At 38.5% G+C, this 24,624-nt stretch overlaps 1 long non-coding RNA gene across 1 annotated transcript; it reads right to left on the bottom strand.

The window, feature by feature from the left end:
- Window positions 1-15,865: 15,865 nt before the first annotated feature.
- On the bottom strand, window positions 15,866-23,321 carry LOC127576829 (uncharacterized). The gene is made up of 3 exons (XR_007957288.1): window positions 23,187-23,321; window positions 20,810-20,894; window positions 15,866-15,989 (listed from the first exon to the last, which is right to left on the bottom strand). It is a non-coding gene; the product is annotated as an uncharacterized LOC127576829 (long non-coding RNA).
- Between the last annotated feature and the right edge of the window lie 1,303 nt (window positions 23,322-24,624).

The following is a 24,624-nucleotide window of genomic DNA, read 5'->3' as shown; positions in this document are numbered from 1 at the left end:
CAGAGTGTTTGCAGAGAGTCACAAGAGGTGTGTTGGAGCTGTAGTTGCCAGTGCATGCTGGAAATACTAGATTATTACTTTGTTGAATCTCTCTGTTTTGTGGATTGTGAAATCTGGCAAATGCTATGAACTCAAAAAGGTTGTTCAGATAAACAGACATTCCCCATTCCCATTGAACAGAATGCTATACAAGTTGAATAACGTTTAATTAGATAATCATTTCTGTCTTTAGTATGCTGCAAACTTATTGGCAATAATAAGATTTGCACTCTAGAGTAAATTCAAGATAGCTGCAAAAATATTTTTTTAAAAAAGCGTGGAGCCTTTTGAGTTGCCTTTTTGAAGTGATTGCTTCTGCTCATTGGTCATTTATTATTCATTGGTTGTTTTCATACACGCTGAGCAGACTTTCATTAGAAGTTTATGCTTTGCCTGCTTTTAATGCGTTTGGTTATTTAATGTGGTTTAACACAAAATCAATACAAATCAGATCCAGAAGCATAAACAGGGTGGGTGGTCAGCACAGACACCCCAAGTAATAGTTAAGCACATCAAGAAAGTTTGTATATACATGTACTTTGTGTAACATGCTTCTGTTTAAAGGGTCTCTTCAAAGCCACTTAACTTTAAATGCTTATACATCCTCCTGATCAACTCTAATGCTCTTTGTGTGCCAGTGTTTGATGATGAGCTAAATGACCTGTGTCTGTGCAGCGTTATTCTTTAATTTTGAGTTTAAAACATTCTAGGATATTGACGGCTTGCCTGTGCACTCTTAACATTAAAGGTTTTGTGTTGGGCTGCAGTTAGCTCATTCCTGCTGTGTAATTAAAACAGTATGAACACATTTGTTGCTGTTGTTCCAGACTATTCTTGTGGTAAGATCAGATAGATTTGGATTAGTCTCTTAAATTATGCTGCTCTTTCCTCATGCTCCTGTTTTCAATGTGCCATACAAGGTTAGTCATTGTCTTAGTTAAAAGTTCCAGAACATTTGTATAACAGTCTACCAGGAAGGTTTATTCAGAGTAATTACTCAACATTATAATTTATCGGTTAAAAGCATGATTCCCCATCCTCTCCCTTCACTGAGTAAGTTGTGTTCCATACCTCTGTTTGTATTACTTTTAGCATGAAAGGAGCTCTTTGAGATTCCTCGCTCTTTATCATTGATAGAGGAAGGTAATGCATCAAAAAAAAAGCAACTACAACAGGATTTAAGTTTGTACAATATCCCACTACGGTTCTCAGGCAGATGGCCCAGGTGAATGAACCGGACAATGAGACAGAGAGCACCTCAGAGTAATTTAAGGAAACAGTACAATTCTGAGCAGGGCATGAGCAACAAGAGCTGAGTGTTTACATGCACAAATCTTTGGAGGTGGCACGATAGGTTAACAATGTGATTTTAAGTGCATACACAGAATTCTGGACTTTAAGCATAATTGACTGGACTTTAATTGAGCATTAATGCAAAAGATCAATAAGGTCACATGATAACTGAGAAACAACAAGGCCTCTGAAGCAGATGGTTTTCCTGCTGAAGTTCTAAGCTTGGTGGAGAGAATCTTCAGACACAAATTCACTGCTGCAACTCCCATGTCAGGGAGGAAGAGGTCACGCCAGAGACACTGCGATTGTGACCATCTTCAAGAAAGGAGACAAATGTGGTACCTGCAGAAGAGCCTCCCTGCCACAGGGAAATTCATCAGCAGGATCTTCTTGAACTTCTCCTTTGCTGTGGCTGAAGAGCCACTCCATAATTAGTGTGGGGATTCTGTCCATTTAGTAGATCTGCAATGTGTATCAGTTTCAAGAGGTACTGTAGGTTAGGGCAGGGACCAGCACCAGGGACTATACTATATTAAAGCTTTTGACTTCATCAGTCAAGAGGGTCTGTGCATAATCCTTCTTAGATTTAGCTGCCTTCAGAAATTCCTCTTCATTCGTAAGCTATGATCCTAACCAAGGGGTCCTTGACAGATGCAACCTGAGTACAGACTGGAATCAAAGACAGCTGTTTCATTGCCAGCACTTTCACCAATATTTCTCTTACCTTGATACTCAACTTCACCTCCAATGTTTCTTGTGGAGTGGAGCTAATCTATAGAACAAAAGGGTTCAACCTATTTCACCTCCACTCTGGAACCAAGGCCGTTCCAACCTCACTCATCAATTTGCAGTAAGCAGGTGATATTTGCATATGTGCATATTCAGTAGCCAAACTCCAAGTCATTGTTGACTCATTCACTGAAACATACAAGAGACTGGGCCTTACACCAACCTCCTACAATGTAAAGTTACTCTTCCCATCTGTCTCTGCTTATAACACTGCCTCCCAACAATAAAGTTCCAAGAGGAGACCTTGGAAAATATGAATGTTCCCATATTCCTTTGATGTTTGATGATTAAATTCACCATCATCATCAAAGTGCCAGTGCAACATTTGGTCTTCTGAGAAAAAACAAACACTTGAAGGTCAAGATGTCAAACCTGGTCAAAGAAGATCAAAGGCGACTAAGCTCATGGTCCACCTGGCAGAAGTGACCACTGTCCTCCTGTATGCTTTTGCATTAATAGTCAACAGCAGGCACTTCAAAGAACTGGAGAGGTTCCATCAATATTGTATCCACAAAAATCCCCATATCCATTGGCAAGAGAAGCAGGACATTTCAGAACCCACTTAACTGGAGTGGAAGAAAAAAAACCCTTGATCCAAAGGGACTGTTTACAAAGATGGAAAAAAACAAGGAATTCATGCTGAACCTCTAAAATCCATTGATTAGAGTAAAGCACTCAATTCTGTCCACTGTTTCATAGGAAGGTTGAGAAGACCCTGAAAAGGGTGCAGAAATTATTTAATAAAATGATCCTGGAGAAGAGGAACTTCATTTCTGTGGATAGATTAGAAAAATATGATCGCTTTCTTGATGTGATACAAGAGTTCAAAATCATCCAGGGTGAATAAAGAAGAATTTCCATTGGCTGAAGAGCCAAGACCAAAGGTTACAGATTTAAGATAACAGGCAAAACAAGCAGGGGAGATATGACAAGTAAGACATTTACATTCAATGTATCATCAAAATCAGATATTCACAGCCTGGAATGATGGTGGAAGCAGATTCAATCATCACTGTCAAAAGGAAATTAGGCAATTGATGAAAAAATAATTGGTGGGCAGTTGGAAAGAGCTGGGAAATGGGACTGATTAGAATGCTCTTGTAGATAGCTGATGGGAACTTGAGGCCAAATGGTCTACTCCCCTATTGTAACAGTTCCATGATACCATAGCACAGCAGACTGAGCGGGAAGATGGAGCAGAGAGCACAGCAGAAGGAGCTGGAATCTGGAGCAGAAGTTTAACACTTGAGAGGTTTAGAGTCTGAAATCTCCACTTGGTTGGAGCAAGTTAATCAGGCGGGAATCATAACGAGCGTGAACACAGCTTTACTAAAATTCTTATTTGTCGTGTTGCAGTTTCTTTTCCTTAGGAAAAGAGCTGTGACTTGGGAATGGGCTATAAGGAGAGGTTGGACAAACTTGGGTTGTTTTGTCTGGAGCATCAGAGGCAGAGGGGGGACCTGAATGAAGTTTATAAAATTATAAGATGTGAAGGTAGGGTAGACAGTCAGAATCTTTTCCCCAGGGTAAAAATGTCAAGTACTAGAGGAAAGCATTTCAGGTGAGAGGGGTACAGTTTAAAGGAGATGTGCAAGGCAGAGAGTAGTGAGTGCCTGGAACCAGCTGCCAGAGGTATTGGTGGAGGCACTCATGATAGTGGTGTTTAAGAGGCTGTTAGATGACACATGAATATACAGGGAATGGAGGGATACTGCAGAGGTTTAGTTTAATTCAGCATCGTGTTCAGCGCAGACATCGTGGTCTGAAGGGCCTGTTCCTGTGATGTACCGTTCTACATTCTATGTTTATCAGTTCAAGGTCACCGAATATGAGGGCCATTGTTCTGGCTCAGAGACAGTGAACAGGGTGTCTGGTAAGCACCTGGGATGACTCAGAGCTATCTATTATCTGGCCGTAAAGTAGTTAAACTGTACCCTTACACCTGATTGGGTATGCCTTGAAATAATCAATTGTTAATACTATTGGTCTGTTGACAACTGGGGATGAACTGGAAAAAGGTAATAGTAATATGTTCTGGGGCAAAGTTGTCTGGAACACACACAATTTATGTCCACTGGTGATAAACAATAAACCTTTGATGCTTATAACAGACCTGGGTCTCGAGGGAGTCTGGAATTGTTCAATAACCCCTAATAGTTTTTCAGAATTGGTCCTTAGCCAAGTAAAGTTGGCTTCAGTAATGAAATGGGGCATGGAATCTGCTTGGCTAAGCTTTTTTTTGAAGCCATCTTTGGCCTGGCCCATAACTAGACAAAGGTATTGAAACACAAAAATCTATAGAAGCTGGAAATCTGAAATGAAAACAGTGAATGTTAGAAATACTCAGCAGGTCAGACAGCATCTATGAAGAGTTAACATTTCAGTTCAATGACTCTTCACCATAATAATCTTTTTAAAGAGCTTCATTGTTTTGTTTCCTTGGAAAAAAACAACTATTCCATGAAATTAGGTGATTCACAAAATTCAGTCAAATAGTCAACTTAACACATATTGTGGGTGCCAGCGTGCATTCAGGTCTTCCAGAGAGTATAGCAGGCTGAGCTGTAAAATGGATCAGAGTGAGCTATAACCTATATTGACACCAGATTTCCAAAGATCTTCATTTAACAATTAGATTCTGCAGTGCACCAATTGTAATTTGGAAATCTGTCATCAATATAGGTTCTAGCTCACTCTGATTCATTCGTACAGTGAATCAAACTGGGCAGATGACTGTTATTTCTTCATTATAGTTCCAACACTTCCAACTTTTCTGAATCTGCAGGAGTGTTACGCTGAACCTAGCATTGATCCTCTCAAAGGCAGACTCTTCTCATCTGGTTTTCTGTGCCATTTTTAGAAACATTTTTTGCCTTATTCTTTCATACTTCACAGCATGCCTGCATCCTGCTTATTTATCATAACGATATTGTGCCTCTTGCCTTTCCCACTGCCCAGCAATCTATCATGGCCAACAGTACACTAAGTATGTCCTGGATAAATTAACTGGGTTGTTTGTCCTACCTACAGGCCTGCTTCAGCAGATCTGCTAACATTACATTTTAACTCTTGTTGTTAAACTCTGAGTCCTATAACCCTTCCTGGAAATAGAATTTCCAAGAAGGTTGAAGCAAAGAGATGTCCTAACTTTAACAGTTTTATGATCCTTTACTTCCCTATTAACACAATATAACCTTTATGTTGCTTTTATTTTCCTGTTCCTCTTATCAATTCTCTTCTAATTAATCTCCTGTGGATGCTGGAAGTATTTATCAATCCTTCCTTTACCATACATTTCTACTTATTCTGTGTCAAGATAGGGTGTGTCTCTGCTGGGTCTTCTCAGTAGTATCTTTCACAGGACAGTGGGTTCCTATTTTGTTGTTCCTTCCTGTGTGAATATTTCAGCAATAGACTTGTCCTATTTTAACCATTAGTCTTTTGTTCTCCATTTTGGCATTATTTTTAAGACCTAAATTCATATTTTTACAATGCTTACAGTAGGATACATGTTTTACCAAACTGCTTCCAGAGCAGTACATTTTTATCTTGTTCAGTCATTTTATTAATACTCTTATGTCCTACCTTTAACTTAAAATTAATCCCTAATTGCTTATACATTATACTCAATGTCTACACACTACTGGTAATGTCTACAAATTATACCCATTGACTACACGTTAGAGCCGACAGCTACACTTCATACCTAATAACCTAGTGTAAGCAAAATAACTCAGAAAGGCTTATTCTAACAGAAGAGTGTGCACAGACTGGAACTGAGTGAGTTAGAACAGAAGCAGGGAAACCTGGGAAGTCGACTAGGGAGAGACAGGATATGGAACAGATTGAGCTGAGAACTGGAGTAGAGGGAATTGGAATGTGGAATAGAGAGATGAGATCCAGAGCAGAGGGAACTAGGAGGGCAACTGGATCAGAAACCACATCGGAGTGAGCTGGGAAATAAAGTGGATTGATCTTGGAACTGGAGCAGAGAGAGCAGTCTAACAGACGGCAGCTCATTCAGTATGCTTTTAAACTACCATTTTGATGGGAGTTTCCATTGGTCCCTTTAAGAATCATCGTTTCCAGTAGATTATTCATAGGCCTGATAATTGTGAGGTCAAGAGAAACCTCTTTCTAGTTCGCGTCCTAAAGCAGGCATTTTTAATGTAATCAAGGCACCTGGCTATATTAGGCAAATTTCAAGGATACCTCTCCGGTGCCAAAACCAATAAAGCATTGGATGTCTCTGACATTACTCAAGCTCTGTTAAAATAAGCATCTTTGCACATTTTCTGCCTGGAAACCAGGCACAATGAGACTCAGTTTGTCTAACAGTAATCCTGCTATCCTGGCTCCATTCTATTGCACTGACTCTAAGACAAATAGCCATACTTGTCATGTCATATTTAAGAGCTGGATAGTGACACCCAGCATGCTTGTATAGTACTCCTGAAGCCTGGAGATAAGTGACTGAATCATGGGGGCTGAATATTAACCAAAGGTGTGAAGCCAAACCATCTCCACAACATTCCCCATGTCTGTTCATGCTTATCAAATCCCCATTTTAAAAAAACACAGAGAAGAGTAATGCTGCCATTTTCATGGTGCTAGCAATATGTTAATACTGATCCTGATTCCACCACTGAGTAGAGTGCAGGTCAATTATCCCAACCAGTAGCCAGCTCAACACAATGCATCCAATAATCTAAAGAAACTGGCATGGTTTATTTATTCCTATTATCTCAAAAGGCAATTGTGGCAATATATTTTAATTTAAATGTAAGGAGAAAACTTAAATACCGGACAAATAGATCTGCACAAGTAATTATTTAAAACACTATAATTTAAGTGTCATCCACAGTTTTCCTTTAAGCTTTTGTATTAACACCGATCCTTTTCAAATAACATGTGCATCGTGCTTAGTATTTCACTGACATCCTTCAATGTGACAGACTGCCATCATTGCAGGGGGTCGCTTTCACTGGAGTATCAGCCCATATGGCACAAGTTAGGTTCTATCTAAGCTGTGGCCTAATTATGGAGAAGATAATGAAACCGGGTGATGCAAGTCAGTCTATTTCTTCTGATCCATTTCCGACACCCACGGTGTGACACACCTGTGCCTTTCACTGAAACCCTGCGCAGTTTATTTCTTGGCAGCCGTTGCTATATTGGCAGCCTGGAATGTAGTGCTCTCAGTCCGTCTCCAGCTCAGATCAACATAAAGGGTGAAGGGCACCTAAAAGAGGCCCATTATGTAGTGAAGTGAAACAAATACTTTTACTGAAGGCCAAAGCTCGTGCAGAAATCCTGAGGCAGTGAAAAGGAATTGTGTTATAGAACAAAATCCAAAAGAGTTCAAATACATAGTGAGTGCAAGTGGGAGTGCACTGTCAGGAACATATTTTGAAGCCACCCATGTCTGTGAAAACAATAACGATTCATTCCATCTGTAAACGATCACCATCTGAAAATCAGCTGCCACATTTACATGAAGAATAGTTTCAGAATTTGCTTCACTTACTAGCTGCCATGACCACTTTGCCATTTCAGTATTTTAGTACAGCAAATCCCCTCTAAGGAGACGTAGTGTGGAAAGGCACAGCTCATCTGTGACACTTTTTTCGGAACTCCTTTGTGACAACCAGCTTGAAGGCAGAATTTCAGCAAACACTGCACTGCTGGAAATGGGGAACTGTCAAGGTGACATCAGAGAACGTTGAGAATATGCAGGGAAGTAAAATAGAACTGTGTGTCGCAGCCTGGCACTTACGATCTAAGATATTTTAAATACTAGAGCCTGATGCTTTTTTTAGAAGCTGCTCCTCAAGTAAGAGACTGCATAAATTATTTTGAGGAACCTTATTCAGAACTGCTAGACTGTCTACCATACTGTCACAAGCCAACATTAATGTGATCTGATTGAAGCAGTGCTGGAGGGAGGGGGCAGTTAAATCCACTGGAACTTGTGTGGCCATTCAGAATGTCAATCAACACTCATGTCCTGCATTGGTTGTGCTAACCAAGAAAACAGTACTACTGCATCTGAGATGTCGTTGGCAGGTAACAAGATGAATTAACCCTAATACTATCACTACTGCTTTCTTTCCTTACTTCTATTCTTTAACTGGGATTAATACTCTACTCATTTACCATTGTTCCTCCTCGCTTTGCCTTTTGGCCTATTTCTCCTATTATTTGCCTCTTCTTAGTCAGAGCATTTCATTTAATTATTACCTGCACAGCCTTTTTCACTTACCCAACTCTTTCAAGTTCTATTTATACCTTAAGATACCAACAGTCCTGTATTGCACAGTACTTCCCATATCTGAAAGGGAAGTTGTCGGTCCTCACTGTCATTATAACTGGATGGCAATTTTCCCATAAAACCAACAGAGGACGTGGTTATGGTGCCCAGAATTCCCTGGGATGGCCATAATTTATTAAAAGAAGTTGATGTCATCACCCAGTTTACCCTGAACTCCCGTGCCATGTGGTGACCAGGAGGAGTACCACCAAGGCTGTGCCTGAAGACTTGAGGTTAGAATAGAATTCCTCTTGCTGACTGCCCAGTCCTTGAGCACGCCCAGCATTGGGGGTGGGACTAACCACAATTTCACAGATTCTTTTAAAGAGGCATTACAAGCAGAATGGACTGTAAAATTCTTCAAATTACCACCCATATCTTTGGCTCCCCTCCAAGACTTTACTCTTGTAGAGACAGGCCCATCCACATGAAAATGATGGAACCCCCCCCCCCCAAAAAAAAGCTGATGCTGCAAAGGACGGGGGTTTTTGAGGGATGGCAGGGAGGAAATGTCTCTGGTTTCCTGACTTATAGGGATGGGAAATATTTGAGCTCAGAGATTAAAGTGTGACTAGTTATCTTTTTAAAAAGTACACTTAGAGTTTGAATTTTTCTTTGAAAAGCTTGGAGTGATGCCTTTAGAATTTAATGAGCAGATTTCAGGAATGGGTAACTGACAGATCATGTATTATATTTCTTCTTACCTCTCTAATTTACTTAATGGTCTTTGGTTATAAGAGACCATTCTTACCCATGGAGCCTGTGCTGGTCCTGGGATCTTCTATTGTATGGTGGGGCTCATTTCTGGTCTTGTTTACAACAAACTCCACCCTCAACTGTCCCTTAATGTCAAACTACAATGTTGGCATCCCTACTTATACCATACTTGAAGTCTGAGGCTGAGCTGTGGGCTGCATAGCCTATGTTAGTCAATGGCTACACGCAGCTGTAACTCACACTTTGCCCACCAGCAGGGAGATCTGCATAAACACGCACATGCTCTAAGAAGTTAGGCAGCAAAGGCAGCTTTTGCATGAAAGGAAACAACCTTAGTACTACTGTTAAACAGCATCCAGGAGGCCCTCTGGGCTATCTGAAGATGTTTTTAAGCAGAGCTTTACATCAGACAGGAGTTATCCTGTGAAGCCAAACTAGTCTGAGATGGCTTTGGTATGCTCAGGAGACAGATCATAAACTGACTTCTGATGTTTGCTGCTACTTATATGTTATTGCATTAAAGAACATTTTATATTTATGCAAAAGTGGTAGTGTAACTTTAATTTCTTTTCTTCAATGTTTTATCATTGTCCTGTCCCCTGTTAGCTACCTCTTTTTCCATTTTACTGCCTTCATCAGCTCTGCAATTTTTCACTCTATAGTTTTATCAACTCAGAACAGGTGAACTCACTTAATACTGATAACTGTGATAACAACCATCGCTACTCCATCTACATCTGCCATATCACAAGTACATATTGTGAAGATGTTTATAAAATCAAGAATCCCTGTAAAGGATTTCCAGTATTTGCTTGTGTTGCCTCTGTCCATAAGATTTCAAGCTAAATCTTTATTCATGTATCATTTTACAAGGAAGTACTGTGATAGCTCTGGGGAATACTTCCATCTCTATTTGGCTGCCTTATACTCATCAATTAGAGTAATATATCCACCACACTGCTTTATAACACAACAGCACCTTAGCCAATTGCATTAAATGTTATAGTTAAAGCCTATTGTAGAGCAAAGTATTAAGTCCTTAGATCTGGGACTTCAATTGGTCCACTAGCTTTCCAAACACAGACATAAAGTGTTGTAAGCAACACAGTTTCTCATGGGTCCTGGGATGCTTCCCTCACCGTGTAGGAAGACAAGTGCAATTTAGTTGAAAACACTGAAAACAATTAAACAAGGAGAATATTCTCAATTTTCTGAAGTAGGTTTTGACTTTCTAAATGTTAGATTTACATTTCGTCTGAAATGTTCAATGTTGAAGTTTCTGTTTGATTTTGACTTAGTAGAGTTTTGAGAGCCCTCTGTTGGTTCAGCAAATGTAAAATTGAGCATTGCATTTAAAAAGAGTCAGTGTCAGTGATTTTTACTATGCACATATGTTTATGAAACACCAACTAATATCCTAAGCTCCCAACATGGTGGGTTGGAAGTCTGGGCACACTTGCAGCTACATTTCATGCTATATTGGTAAACAAAAGCAATTGTTATGCAGTTATGTACATAAAAGAGCTAGGCTCATTACATGACCAAATAAGAAAACAACCACCTGTATGAAACATTCACTGTTGGATTAGTTTGGGCTAAGAGAGCTGGGGCAAAATCCTTGTGTTCGGTACAACCTGCTACTACCCCATGCTTAAAGAATGCAAGATTCCCTCTGAATGCCTAGATCACCTCTTTTAATCCTGATCATTTTCACTTCTTGGTTCCCCCAGCCTCTGATCAACTACCTTCCTTTCAAAGATATCCCTCACCCAGGATTTCTATTATCCACTATCATCCCCAACGCACAATTTCCCACATCCCCCAACACAATAATCCAAGCAACACTTGCCACAGTCCAATCCATTGACTCTTATCTATGGACACCACATGGAAGTGAGCCCCTAATTCCCCTCAGGCCCAAAATCAGGGGCACCTTGACCCTCACATTTTTAGGTAAAAGGATCAGACCCTGCAGGTCTAAATGCTTCTTTTCTCCTAACCTTGCTTTGTGCTGCATCATCTGCTTTTGGCCAGTGTGATGGTTGGACATAATAATTGGCTTCACTAGTTTCCCTTTGGGTAATGAGAAAGTATCAGCCAGGGTTTCTGTTGAGCATTAACTGACCCCTGCTGAAAGGTGAGAGTGTGACTGTTTTCAGCTGTGATGCAAACCTACAATCAAACTGCCTGCTGGCAATCATGAAAATGGTCACTTGGCCAAGAAGGCCACAATTTTTCTGACAGTGGAACCTTGAGGAATAGGGCAGAGAAACAAAGACTAAGAAAAATAAATTCAATTCCCTTTGACATAAATCAGCCTGATCTTTATGTGTTACATCAACAACATCTCACATAATTATAATCCCATAATCAGAAAGACATATATACAGAAACTTCGACCTCAGTATTCCTCTCCCTAGTGCCTGGTTGCCTGGTTTACTTTTACTTCCCCGGTCACAATGGAGAGGAAAAGCGGGCAGACGAATGCAACATCCAACCTCTGTTGTATCAAAATAAACACCACTTATATTGTGTAACTTATCATGGAGTGAAGTAAATCACTTTCAGCTTTGTGCATCTGAAATTGAGTCTCAATCACTTTTGGACAAGTCAGGTTAATAACATATACTCACATCCCTCCATCACAGTCTGTATGCTTAATATGTTATTCCTTGTGTATAAATGAAGCCAAAATCCACACATCTTGTGATTCAATGCAACTTCAGTTCAGGTTACAATTAGAGCTGACTGCCATCTATCAAATGGAATAAATCCTCTCCTCATTAATGTTGACCTATGCCCTCACAGATTATGATGTCATCAAGTCCTTCAATATGTCGGTTTCTAATGCACCTCATTCTGTGTGATACCATGTGGAGATAAATGTGATATTATGCAGTGATAATCTAACAAGGAAAGGTGGTCAGGAAGCACCTGAATCAATTTGCAGATGATTATATTAATATGTTACATCTGCAAGACTCTGAGCCTGTCGTTACGCAGCATATCTCAGGTATAGGCTGAGGCACGATTGTTTTCATTTTCTGGAATATTCTTGCTTCTACAATATTCTGTATCAAAACAAGTGCAGGCATGGAAAGTAGGCTGAAAGTCAGGATTGACATTCTTTAAAGCAGTTAAGTGATTTTATTGAAATCTATTTCATATGGCTACTTTTCAACCATCCCATGATATCCCATAAATTGTCTAGTTTCCATCATATTGAATTTCATTGGGTCAAACATTTAGAACTGTTTTGACGTATTTAAATGAATCCAATGTGCTAAAGATTACCAAAAATGCAGGAAGATCATTTCAGGGTCAAATTCTTTGTAAAACAGGAAAGTCAGAGTAATGAGAAACATTACTGATTTTACACATGCACAGTACAGGTGTAAACTTCACAATTGCATTGGGCTTTTTCCTTTATCTGATTGAATTATTTACTTTGATATATCAACTTACTAAATTTGGAAACTGTAATGAGACCTATAAGAATTAGTGCATTTTTGCAAATCATTAATAAAGATCCACTCAAGACTTTTCTCAGTATATCTTCTGAAGAAATCTCTCTGCCCCATGGAATGCAATTCACAAAACATGGCCTCATGTGATACAAATCCATGGACTCCTGGGTTTCAGTATTAGCTCACTGAATCTGGCTTTCCATGCACTCCTATACACATAATAATTCTAAAGTGTTCTGCACTTGTATTTCCATCAGATTAAAGGAAAAGCCTGAACCAATGCATAAATAAATGAAGACGACTGGAAAATAAAAATAGAATTGTTCTGTCATTCAAAGAGATCATGGCTGCTCTATTGCTTTACTTCACATGCTGGGATTTTTTCTACAACCCTTCAATAGCTTTGGTTACAAAGATCAGAATCAGAATTAATTGTTGATTTCACATGAATTGTGATTACTATTGGCAACTGCAAGAAACTAAACCTTGGCACCCTCTCTGATCCTGAGTTGTTTCTGCTTACTAGCTGTCATCAAGGTGACCTTCTAATTTCCATTTCCATAATGTTGTCCCTGCTTGAGATCTTCTGCTGCTCAAAGTGTTATCTCTGCCTTTGGTACCTCTAAACCTAGTTGTTCCAATTTACTCTTGGCTGGCCTCTCTCATTCTACTCCATAAATCTGAAGTGGGTGGGGAAGGTGTTGAGATTTACCCTCAGGATCAGGCTTATGTTCCAGCACAACTGTGCACGATAAACTCTAAAATAGAAATTCTGCTCATTGAAGTCAATGAGAACATTTGAAAGAAGACTTCGAGGGACATTTGTTACTGCATTGTGTGTTTGATGCATCAGACTGATTATGAATTTCTGTCCCCACATCATTCAAGCCCAAAGGCTTCTCAACCTTGTGTCACATCGTATCTCATTCACCTATCACCCCTGTGTACACTGACTAATGCTGGCTCCTGATTAAGCAATCCTTCCATTTCAAAACTCTCAGCGTTTATTCCCAAACTCCCGGCAGCCTCACCCCACCACTCTTCGGTAATTTCCTCTGTACTTATAATCAGTTGAGGTATCTGCAACCCTCTAATTCCATTTTCTTGCTCAACCCCAGATTCAATCATTCTATCACTGGTGGTTGTTCTTGTAGCTAACAAGACCCAAAGTGATGACTTGCCTCCCTAAACCTCTATCTTCCTCATCTTTAAGTAATTCTTTAAAATATGCCTCTTTGTCTAAGGTTTTGGTCACGGGCCCTTTGACTTTCTTATGTGGCCCATCATCAAGATTCTTTTGTGCCCAGAGATAAGTTTGTTACATTAATGTCACCATAAACCGGAAATTATGAACAAGAAGGGCTTTGAATCCTCCAAATATTTCTCAAAAGCTGAAATGATATTCCAGTCCAAATAAACAAAAAGTTGTAGGAAGTGCGGTCAGAAAGAAATAGTTCAGCCCTTCCTGGCATAAATAACATAATGAAGTGTAAAACGTTTCTAAAAATATTGGAAGTTGATCTGGCCCAGGAAATGAAAACCTTCTCCAATTGCACATTGTAAGTGGGTCAGTATATCTTTTGTTAAAAAATTAATTGTTAGATTAATCTGATATATTGCAACCAAGTAAAGGGTAGACACATAATTGTCACATTTGTGTGTTAATCTTTATTTGTTGATATTACAAAGAAACCACGTTGAGATTTAGGCACTTTAAAATGTTTAGAAGATCAAAATTTGCTGTGTAGCTTATCATTCTGCCTGTATGAGTGATTGTAAAACTTCTATGTTGAGCTGTGTAACTTAATTCAAGAAGCATAAAAATGAATTAAAGGAACTGCCCAAATACAACTCAAACTCGTTTAAATGATACAAGCAGTCTTTTTGCCATTTGAAAAATACAATAGTTAGATGTTAAATTACTACTCGGCTTAGCAGACATTCTTTATCCCTACAGGTATTGTGGGTGGGTGGGTGGGTGGGTGGGTGGATGGATGGACGGACGGACGGACGGACAGACAGACAGACAGACAGACAGACAGACAGACAGACAGACAGACAGACAGACAGACAGACAGACAGACAGACAGACAGACAGACAGACAGACAGACAGACGTATACTTCAGTGAGTAAATCAGAACCACACAATGTAATCATATAAGGAATTCAGGTTTTGAGTTGGAAACTAATTTTCAGTAAAGCTTTTCAATAATCACAGGAATACTAAATGATCAAAAAGTTAAAATTTCCATACATTTGTAAAATAAAACTAATCCTCTTGTATAAGTAATATTAATGTAAATGTAGACAGCTCTTTCCAAAACAGGACATCCAGTGTTATTTGTATACTTGAAGGTATATTTTCAATTTAGTGCAGTCAATTTAGGATTTTTTTCAAGAACATGAAATTCAAAGTGTCTTCTGTATTAGATGTATAAAGTCATTTGAACTCTGTTTCACATTCAAAGGCATAGTTATAGATAGATAGTTGTTTAAAGATAAGCATTGTCCAGTGCTAGCATCAATTTCACTGTCTGGTTTTTAATAAAAAGGGAAAAGTCAATGAAAATTTTAAATAATGATAGCATAAAAATGTATTTAACTAAGTGCTAACACTGCAGAGTCTCATAAAAAATACAATTATAAAACTGGACCACTGTGCTATAAAAGAATATGATGAGCCCTTTGGATGGTATCAGCATATGATCTCTATTCTCAAAATGGTAGCCGAAAAAAAGGGGTGTATACATTAAAAAATACTTTGATTATCTTGTGTTATTGTAATGATCTTAAATCTTCAAATATTGCCCTCTAAAATGCATTATTTTCAGGCAAAATGGATAGAATTTGGTTGAATTATGAAGTTGAAAGAAAAAAATTAATTTTTTTAAAATCCAGTTGAACTATAAGCAACAACTTCAAACATTTTTGTGAAATGTGCCATAGATTTTTTGGAGAGATGGGATTAAAGAAGAGGTTTGTTGTCTAATAGGGACACATTATGATTATGGTATCAGAACCATTACCTTCTTATTATAGTTCAATTGTGTTAACATCAAACATAATGAGATGAATGGGCCAGACTGAGCTGACTGACAGACAATAGTTCCACAGGCAAACATTGTCATCAGCCACTTGAGGCTCAGCTCGTTCAGACTTCCACACAAGCTTAGCCAAATATGAAAATCCAAAATGACCAGGGATCACATGCCAGTGCATCTGACCTCCTGCTTCACCTCTGTCTTGCCATTGAGCCCTGCAGCAGACATCTGACATGCTAGAGAAAGAGGCTTGGTATCTATCCCTCAGTTTTACACCAGGGAGGACAGGCAGACGGTCGACAAGACCATTCTGTTCAATGGTGTCACCAACGCTGTAGAAAAAGATAAATGTTTGAGTTACCTTACTTTAGCTTGGTGTTTTTAATTATGTATTATATATTTAACAACTATGAATTAATTTTATTTAATTGTTTATTTTTTATATTTATTTAAACATTTAGATCTATTTGAATATTTATTAAATATCTCTGACACTCAAGAGACATTTATTGGTATTGGTATTGGTTTATTATTGTCACTTGTACTGAGGTACAGTGAAAAGCTTGTCTCACAAACCAATCGTACAGGTCAATTCATTACACAGTACAGTTACATTGAGTTAGTACAAAGTGCATTGATGTAGTACAGGTAAAAACAGTAACAGTACAGAGTAAAGTGTCACAGCCACAGAGAAAGTGCAGTGCAATAAGGTGCAAGGTCACAACAAGGTAGATCATGAGGTCATAGTCCATCTCATTGTATAAAGGAACCATTCAATAGTCTTATCACAGTGGGGTAGAAGCTGTCAAGTCTGGTGGTACGTGCCCTCAGGCACCTGTATCTTCTATCTGATGGAAGAGGAGAGAAGGGAGAATGTCCTAGGTGGGTGGGGTCTTTGATTATACTGGCTGCTTCACCAAGACAACGAGAGGGAAAGACAGAGTCCAAGGAGGGGAGGCTGGTGTTTGTGATGTGCTGGGCTGTGTCCACAACTCTCTGCAGTTTCATGTGGTTCTGGGCAGAGCAGTTGCCGTACCAAGCCGTGATACATCCGGAGAGGATTAATAACAGTTCATAAGTCTTGACAATGGCAAGCCGTCAAGGGGCATCAGATATTCTGGGGGGTGGGGTCTCAGGATATGACGCCAAAAACATCATTGTTACTTGCAACTGGCCCCACCCAGTTGATACAGAAAATCAGGTTAATCCAGCTTCTATGTCCAAGAAAGCTGCAGATAGGCATCAGAGGCACCAAGTCTGGCAGAGGCTGTGTCCAGCAGGATTAGACCCATTGATATAGTACACCCATTCCCAATACTCATCACTATTGATACATAGTGATGATTTATCATTTCTATTATTAGTGTCATTATGTTAGATGCAATTCAATACAGAATTCCAAGTAATTGTTGACTGTGTTTTTCCCTCAAGGGACTATCAAGTGTAAAATTTGTTCTTTTGTTTGCTTGGGATTGTTTTGTCCAAGTTACCTACTGAACTGAAGTTATCGATTACCAAATCTAATGATAGGCCTACAAAATATTTATACACATTTTACATCAACTTAGATTAAAATTTATTTGGAGACTTTCAGCAAAATTGATATACAAATATAGTTCCTAGCAGGGCTATTTCAACTAATATATTCTTAATGTTAATTTGCTTTGAGAAATTGCCTTTCTCCTTCCTTCAGTGTGCACTGTCAAACTCCGAGAATAGTTGGAGACTAGCTATTTTATTGAGCAGGTTAGTACCAGGTCAGTGAAGAAAAAGATTTCAATGGGCTGGCAACAATACAATGATTTTTAATCAATACAGCAAATGTACTATTAATGTTTTGTGAGCAATTGATTGTTACAGCTTCCTAACAACAAACAGTAATCTGTGGAATCTGTTGAATTGTGGATCTGTGGTAAGTATTTGGTTACATAAAAAATAAAATTCTTAAGCATTACGAACTACCAGGGTACACACACGTTATGGCAGTTGGGGTAACAGAAATCCGCCCTTACAGAATTCACAAATCACTACGAAAAAGATTTGAGATACAGAATTAAAATTGCCTCTTGCAGAATTTATGTGATAAAAGTAACTAAATAAACACAAAGTGTGAAACAAACAACAGATTTTGTCAATTTTTCTCAAGGGTTCGCATTACGAAAAATCACAATATGGACAGTTTTCTAGGAATGCAACCCCTCCGTGATGTGGGGGTGTACTGTATATGTATTTATTGCAAAGGTTTGATTGAAATATTAGCTGTGATAATTGTCCATAAAGACCAATTATCTGCACTTCATGTCTGATCTGCATTAATGTTTTCATATGTATGTGATTTGCGGATTTTTATACATGTTTGATATTGGTTTATAGAGGAAAGAAATAGCAAAGTAAGTTAATCCCATTCTGGAATGACACATCTGCTAGTACTTTTTGGCTGCAATTGGGGATTCTGTTATCAACATAAATTATTTGTGATCTGACCTTCTTCTGAGAACTGTCGTGTAACTAGTTGTTCCTAATATGAATGTTTGATCTTGTAGCTGGCTGATTTGATTATTCAAAAGCAACTATAATGAGACCCTGAAAATATAATTACAGAGGATTTGAAAGTGTTTCAAATTCACTTTTACATACTGCGTAAACTAATCTGAAACCAATAGGCCAAAACTGCCAAAGGCCATTTCCAATAAGGTCTTTCTCAAATCTTTCCTAGTATCATTTGTTTATATCTATATCCATGTATATTTCTGTCTCCCTCAAGGAATTACACCATCACATCAAACCCTGCATCCAGCAAAGAAAAAAAATAAACAGAGAGCGAGAATTGGAGGGACTACTTTAAAAAAGTTGCTTGCACTCAGATGATGATGGTGGATAAAAAGAGGAAATTTGGTTTATCTTAGCAAGCCAACTTCATTAGGTTATTGTTGTTTACTTGGTCTCCCCATATTTTTCTACTTGTTGCTAACTTTCTTCTGTAAGAAAAGCAGCTGCTTGATTTTAGTTGGATGTTCTAGCTCCAACAGTATATTAAATATGAATTGAAGTTAAATTTAGGTGATTATATAAAGCTAACAGTGCATTAACATGCTACGTCTCTCTCCAATTTTGGTATCCATAAAGAAAGGCTTAAGGAAATGTTTTGGTAACCAGACATATTTTTTGTGCAGATTTATGGTCAAATTTAAAGTGTTATTTAAATGTCCCTTCTCCATTTCAGGATTATTAATGCATTTTTTGTACTTTATCACAATTTTCAGCTTATTCCAAATCTAGTTAACTAAAGATTATTCTACATTTTGATGTATTTATATATATTTAGTTTCCACACTGTAAGTATATGAAAAATCATCTCTTAAACTGATCTGTTAGACAAAAGATTTGCATGTTCTTAGATATATAAAAGCCTTTTGATGTTATGCTTAATATTTCACTTGCTGGAATTCTAAAATGTTATTGTAATTTCTTCTTTATTTGAGTTATGTAAATTTTATGGAATAATCTTAATTGTTGTTTTCATATACACATCAAAAACTGAAATCAAGCCTATCTGAAAAATTATGTTGTATCACAAACTGTTTAAGTATTCTTTTACAGGCTTTAATAAAAGAAGAATTCCTTATCTAACAAACAAACAAAATGGAATGAGTGGAAACATGTTGTGAAAATTGTTCACTGCATACAGTGAATAAGTTTTCCTTTAATTATGTGGACTTTTGAATTATGTAATATGGATATTGGCATAACATTTCTCAATGAGTTGATAAAAAATTATTTTTTAAAAAATAGGGTAGTGCCTCCACATATATAGCCAACAATGAACTGTCATAAAGATACAAAAAGCCCTTCCACATTATTTCATGGACGATATAATTTCAAACTGATAGAGAATAAATAAGTGTAAAGAAAGCTTGAACAGTTTATGCAGCCTGTTGGACTACTAACAAACTCCTTTTAACTGTCTTTAATATTAAAATCGGCCAACATTTTCTTCGATTGTTGAGCATTTCCATTTGAGCATTAAAACATAAGATGGTACCCGTCTTGAAAATAAAAAAAAACTGCAAATGCTTGAAGTCTGAAATAAGAACAGTTGGTCACCCAAAATGGCTTTGGTTTCTCCAGTGTAGAGGAGACCACATTGTGAGACTGAGAGTAGTGAATTGCTGCTTCACCTGGAAGTACTATTTGGGTCCCTGGATGATAAGAAAGGAAGAGGTAAAAGGACCAGAGTTACATCTCCTGCAGTTACATGGGAAAATGCTGAAAAGAGGATGATAGTTGATGGAGATAGAATAGCAGACCAGGGAAGCATGAGGGATATGGTCCCGGCAGAATGCTGAAAGAGGAGGGGAGGACAAAATGGTGGAAAGTTCCAAAGAGTATAAATACCACCCCCATCCACACTCTATATCTCTTCTTACTACTGGTGTCACTTACTTTATTAGCATCACTTCAGGTACTGCTGAAGTGTGATCCACAGCTTCAGATGATATGAAGGGGACAGTGTTACAAAGTAGATTAGAATATGTGTACTGAAAAACAACAGAACATACCTAATACTTGTTATTCTGTGAACGAATTGTTTTCTGCTAATCTCTCTAACAATGCCTCAACCTATGACCTCAATCCAAATTGTGAGTACTGCATGTTTGTATTATTGTGCCAGATGATGGCAGAAGCCTGATCTCTTTGGAATGAGTCAGATGGTTTAACGTTTAAGTAATTCTCAACAATGAAGAGTTGGAGAGGTAGTTCATTGTTGTGAGCAGTCATCTTTCAAGCAAACTGCTGCAGTCAAAATTGGATTGACCTAAAACTGGTATAACCAGGTATCAGACATGATTGAAACACTTATGGCGGAATATTTGTATTGCCTATTGTGTAGTGACTGTGAAGGATAGCTTTTCAATAAAATGCCACACTTATTTCATTTCCAATATGCCTGATTAAAAGTGTGTCAATCGTAACAGCTGTAATTATTTCAGTGAGCATATTTTTTTTTATTTTGCTTTTGTTTATTTAAAATGCCTCACCAGGAAATAGCTGAGAGTCAACACCTCATTTTTTGTGCGATGCTGGCAAAGTATTACATGTTTATAAGGAACTATAAATAAATATGCATGTAATTATAAAAAAATGTGCATACCATTACGAAGTGCATCCTGATTTTTCTTTACTTCCTCCTTCTAGGGTACTTGGCATTTCTTATTGATATTCTGGGCAGACTTGTTCTTTGTTGGAGAAAACATCAATGCTAAGGTGGTGTAATGGTTTACCAAATTGTTACATCATCACATTGCTCAATTATGCATCAAAATACAAGCACACATCCACAGTTTTCTCACTATAAATTTCCAACACTGTGAAAGAGAAAGGACCATTGCACATCTTTTATAGATAACAGCACAGTGGTCTAACTGACCAAATTAAACTGCAGTATATTTGTGAGGAATGTGATTATTTGCTTTAATTCAACAAAGTGACACATGTGAAACTGCAAAAACTAGGAAGGTTTATATTGAGAATGTTTTAAAAGACGTTGGGAATGTCAGTAAAATATTCCCAACTATGGTATGAAAAGTCATGTCTGGACGGCCATTCTGATAGTTCTGGTATAAGCTTTGTCAATGTGAGCCATTTAGTTGCATCCTGTAGAGCACTGAGACTCATTAGAAATATAACATTCAATGTCATTTCTGGGGCATTCTCATTGTTGCAGACCCGCCATTGCAGACAGGACAGCTTTGTTAAACATGCATTCTGTATAAGCAAATACATATTGCAGTAGTCTTCCAGGTTAAATTATGGATATAGATCAAAAATTAATTTTGTATAATTAAGAACGTAGGAAAAACGTTCCTTTTCTATTGCATCAAGAACAATTACAAGCTATTTGAATTTGTCAGAATAGTTTTTATTTAATGCTTTTTTATCCTATTGAGTTTAGCTGTTTGGAGGAAACAGTAATACAAAAATTCATGCCCTTGTTAGTATTTAGCATGTTTTGTGGGAGGCATTCTTAGTATTACATACCACTCCTACAAATGCTGTTAGCATTCCCACAGTGCTCCTTGTATCTTATTCAGCAGTTGGGTGGCCAATGGATAAAAATATAGATCCCTCGCTGCATCACCACCAGCTACTATAATGTACTATGTGTCAGTCTCCTGCCGGTGTGGAATTCATAGCACTAAATTTAAAATAAGATGGCTTGTTTTACATAAAAGACATGAATGAACACAATCGATATTTCAGAGTGACTTTCAACCATTCCGTTTCACTTCTTGTTGCATGAAAAGCATAACTAAGGCACGTCAGCAAGCAATCTAGCAAAAAATTCACTTTAAAGTTATCAGTTCCTAACATATCAGACACTGTGCAAGCCACAAGTAAATAACTTGGAATGCATATTTTGACACCACTTGCAATCAAATGACTTGTAATGCAGAGTTTGCAAAATAGTAAGTTCCACTGTGCAACAGAAGCCAATGGATTTTGCATCCATTGGCTTCTGTTGGTCATTGAGTGTAAAATAACACCCATTTGTTTTTGCCAACTGGGCTGTTGACTTGAATATGATATGACGCTCATATTATTAAATTGGGCTTCTATGGCATACAAGGGACCCCCGACATTATTTTAGCTGACAAATATCTCATGTTATTCATTATTGCCTCCCCTCACAAGATAACCTGGGCTGGAGGAAGAAAAGCCCTAATAAGGCTTTCCTGTGTGGAGCTGGAAGGAGTTGTAATACTCTCCTGGACACCAGAGGGGAATTCTGCTGTTGTGCATTCCTCCCACCCAGCTTCCCAGGCAACGTCCTTGCTGACAACCCTCCTCACCATTCCCTGCCTCATTGTGCCTCCATGTTGACAGAAGGCCGCTGACTGGTGCTAATCTCTGACTACACACTGTCAACTAGCTGCGCCTTTCCACCTGTTTTGGGCAGGCTGCTGGTGGTTTGGATCCAAGTGAGGCCCAGCCACTTTGAGCATTGTTTTCTGCTGCCTTTCCGTGGGACCAGTCTCTCCCCTAGCCAGATTCCTACCCTCAGGAGTCAGAATTGCAATGATATATTTCCCTTCTGTATATTTAGTTTAGAAGTTATACCAAGAAGGATCAAGTCCCTTCCACCTTAAATCATTTTGTCTCTATAGTTCTCAGATTACTTCTCATTAATCACAATACATTGTTTTATATCTGGCATTTAAAATAGGTTAGGATTACTATCAAAGAACAGAAATTCTGATCTCATGCAACTGAGTAAAAAGCTAGTGACTCAGAGCTTGGAAGTACCTGTGTCCTGTACGACTGCACGCTCGACATGTGTGATCATCTCACAGTGGAATTTATTTCTAGAGTGAACTAAAATGGCTAAAATTCTATTCATTAATATTTTTAATCTCGATCAACACCTTTACTTCTGCTGGAAGTGCTTTCATAAAAGGCAATTAAAAGGAAAAGCAGCAGATGTCTGTTTATTTTCTGCGACTGGAGTTCGCTGCGGTATCTTCTCCTACCTTAAGCGTGCCTTGTGTGAAGGTTCTGCACATATCCCAGTCCCAGCTGCATGTAGACTGCGTTCCTCTACAGCTGCAGTGAAAGCAGCAAGGTGAGGGGAGGAAACTCTTCTGGGAGGGGGAAGCAAATTAAAGCTCACCGCAGGAAAGTTGTGCCGCTGGCAGTGTTCTTATGCAACAGCTGCAGATACAACAACTATCATCTGACATTTTGACATATACGTTGTGCAAGGCAGCGTGTGAGCCAATGCCTTCACTATCACAAAGGGTTTGAAGTCCCAGCCTTAAGCAAAACAGGTGTATGACATCCTGTTGCTAGTCTTCAGGGGGTATGGGCACTAGGAGAGACATCTGAGGGGAGAACAGATGAAAATAACAAAGGAGGTTAGGGCTCAGGTTGACAAAATCATTGATAATATTTTATATGTAGCAGATCTGCTTGTTGACTGCAAATTGCTCTAAAATTACTCACAGAATGTAGGCCACAACCATATAAAAGCAGCACATAATTCATCAGATTTAGAAATTAAAAATCCTTCAATGGACATCATTTCTGAACAGTTACTAAATGTCTTACTTATGTAAACACTTTTTTTTGCTGCGCTATCTCTTTTGCTCTGTATAATAACTACCCAGAGGCTTAATTTACATCTCTCCATTTTGTGAGTGCTATTTTAGCTTCTCCCTGACAGACCCAGCTTTGTAAGGGTAGATTCTAGGTTACATTGTTCTATGTATTACACATTATAGGATTCCTGTGACCTATAGCAATGTGTATGTGAGAAAATAACATCTTTTGAAATAAACTTTGAGCATAGCAAATCATGTTCTATCCATCATTGATAAATCCTTTGGAATAAAAAGGTTAATTGCCCTGCTAGTTACCCTTTACAGCATTGCCAGTCTACCCTCAAGAAAACAGAATGTGTCCTTTTCCTTTGAAGGCACACAGCCGGCCCATGCCTTCCCTCTCTAAGGAAGGAAGTTCTTGGGAGATGTAAGGGAATAATTCAGGCAACAGTACATTCCATGAATCACTTTCCCTGGGAAGGCAGCTTACCGTATCACTTCATCGTCAGGGGGATGTATCACCAAAATAGGAAACAATGGCATGGAGCTCATGGGCTGGCACATAAGGCACCTGTGCCAGGTTCTTATGTTTTATAAATGTGGGCATCACTGACAAGGCCAAGATTTATTGCCCAGTATAATTCTCCTTGAGAAGATTGTGGTAAGCTGCCTTCTTGAAGCACCAGAGTCCTTCTGGTGAAGGTACACCTACAATGCTATTGGGCAGGATGTTCCAGGATTTAGACCCAGAAACCACAAAGGAATGACCATATATTTCCAAGTCAAGATGGTGTACGACTTGGCGGGTAAATTGCAGATGCTGGTATTCCATGCAGGTGAAGCCTTTGTCCTTCTTGGTGATAGAGGT

The sequence above is a fragment of the Pristis pectinata genome, chromosome 12 (assembly GCF_009764475.1).
Source record: "Pristis pectinata isolate sPriPec2 chromosome 12, sPriPec2.1.pri, whole genome shotgun sequence".
NCBI classification, from domain to species: domain Eukaryota; kingdom Metazoa; phylum Chordata; class Chondrichthyes; order Rhinopristiformes; family Pristidae; genus Pristis; species Pristis pectinata.
This window is presented reverse-complemented; position numbering and strand designations above follow the sequence as displayed.